This window comes from Octopus bimaculoides, chromosome 18 (genome assembly GCF_001194135.2).
Source record: "Octopus bimaculoides isolate UCB-OBI-ISO-001 chromosome 18, ASM119413v2, whole genome shotgun sequence".
Taxonomy (NCBI): Eukaryota; Metazoa; Mollusca; class Cephalopoda; order Octopoda; family Octopodidae; genus Octopus; species Octopus bimaculoides.
In genome coordinates this window covers 13,843,459-13,846,034 of record NC_068998.1, presented here as the reverse complement: position 1 = coordinate 13,846,034, position 2,576 = coordinate 13,843,459, and positions in this window count along the sequence as shown.

Below are 2,576 nucleotides of genomic sequence, written 5' to 3'. Positions count from 1 at the left end.
ATATTTATATATTTGATCCTTTATATTGAACACTCAATATTTCATCTACATTCAATACTTTCTTTCATAGTGCCATCCATTTTTATTTTATTTTATTTTATATTATATATTGTATATTATATTATATATTGTATATTCCATATTCTATACCCCCACATTGGTTCTGCAGGAATATAAATAAAACATAAAAAACAGACAGTGTTGGAACTCTTTTAAACAAAATAATATATTCCTCTATACACAATCATACAAAAAAACCACCTTTTTTGTATTTATTGTTACTTGCATATATATATATACACACACATTTATATATATATACATATTTATATATATATATATATAGATATATACATATATATAGCCTCAAATAGACCTACACTGTTTTGATTAGTAACCGTTGCAATTTCAACTGTACTATAATGGCAGTGCAGTTTCTTCAGGGTCTTCACTTTAATATCGTTTGATTTAACTGTTCACACACACACACACACACACGCACACGCACACACACATGCATATATATATATATTTATATATATATATATGCAGACAACATGAGAAAACCATAGCTTTGTTAATTGAAAGCAGTTTTATGTGTAATTCATGTGTTTAATGATGCAAAGTTCAGCCTGTTTGAAAGTTCTATATCATCAAAGTCCATCATGTAATTAAATTAAACTCAATTTTAATGACAGCAATTATAGTAAAGAGATTGTCTGGCATTTGTAATAGCAATCAGTAAAGCAGTAATTGCTATAGAATTGATAGAAAATCCCTATTATACACGAAATAATGAGAAGGTCACTACATGCCAGTTCGAATTGCTAGCAAGAACAACTAATTCTCCCTCAAATCTCAACGTAATATCTTAGAAATGGACAAAACATCAGCTAATGCTGTTCTGGATGAAGTACCTCACTAATAGACTAATGGAAGCAGTGAATCAGATTGGAATGTCTTATGTATCTTTTTTCGTTTGTCTTTTACTTGTTTCAGCCATTAGACTGCAACCAGGCTGGGGCACTGCTTTCGAGAGTCTGGTCTAACAAATCAACCCCACTGCTTATTTTTGAGTCTGGTATTTATTCTAACAATCTCTTTAGTTAAACCTCTAGGTTACAGTGACATAAACAAACCAACATCGGTTGTCAAGTGTTAGTGATGGACAGGGCTGGACTGACCATTTAGCTAAAGAAGTACATGCTTAGGGCATCAAACGAAGGGGGACACTACAGAAATGGTAAGTGATTTATGGCACAAATGAAATCACTTTAAGCTTGTTAAAATAATATTTGGGATGCCTTATCTTTACTAAGTATTGAAGCAGATGTGCTATATAAGATTAATTTTGAGGATCTGAAATTAATGGGTGCAAAATTTCACAGCTCTAGCATCATTCCTTCATAGTTAGCCTATGAACTTTTCAGCCCTCCCTTGTATGTGTGTGTGTGTGTGTGTGTGTGACACCTCCCACACCAAATGTGCCATCCCCTACTCTCAATTCCTCTGTCTCCAACGTCTGTGCAGCCATGACCAGGATTTGGAGACTCAGTCTCAGTGCTTGGCCCTTTGCAAATATCCCTCCACTCCTGTCCATGCCATCTTAATCTGTATCTGCCATGTTGATTTGAACTCACAAGATGCTCAGTGTTACAAGAAACTTCAACATTAATTTATATGTAGGCAGGTTACATTTCCCATGCAGGGACAGTAGTCGTGATCACAAATCTGTATTGATACCATATGAAGCACGTATTGTAATACTGAAACATCTGCAGCAGAGGAAAGAGACCAGTAGCTATCTTGCACAAGTTTGTGATCATGAAATCAATAATATAATTAAGATAGCTAATGAATTTGAGAAGTATGAAATAAGAGCTGATGCAGACCTCTCCCCAAGTGGCATTGATAAAATCTATTTATCAGAACAAAATAAAAAATGGACCAGTGCACTGAGAAGACTGTACATGGGTACCTGGCACAGAAATCTCAAACCGTAGAAGGGATTGATCATGTCAAAAGCTTGGCATGGAGTACTGACAAGTTTATGACATCCCACTTCGAAGGCTACCTCCATACAAGAGATCCCTGCCAAGTAGCTATGGCATAAAAGTCAGAAAACACTGATAGACAACAGACATAGGCTGTGTAAGATCAAGACTGAAGACATCAACCATATTATTGCCGACTGCAAGAGAATGTCTTCCAGATATTATCTTCCCATGAGTCACAATGTGGTGTTGTTGTTGGCACTCCATCGCTTACGACGTTGAGTGTTCCAGTTGATCCGATCAACGGAACAGCCTGCTCGTGAAATTAACGTGCAAGTGGCTGAGCACTCCACAGACACGTGTACCCTTAACGTAATTCTCGGGGATATTCAGCGTGACACAGTGTGACAAGGCTGACCCTTTGAATTACAGGCACAACAGAAACAGGAAGTAAGAGTGAGAGAAAGTTGTGGTGGAAGAGTACAGCAGGGTTCACCACCATCCCCTGCCGGAGCCTCGTGGAGCTTTAGGTGTTTTCGCTCAATACAATAAACACTCACAACGCCCGATCTGGGAATCGAA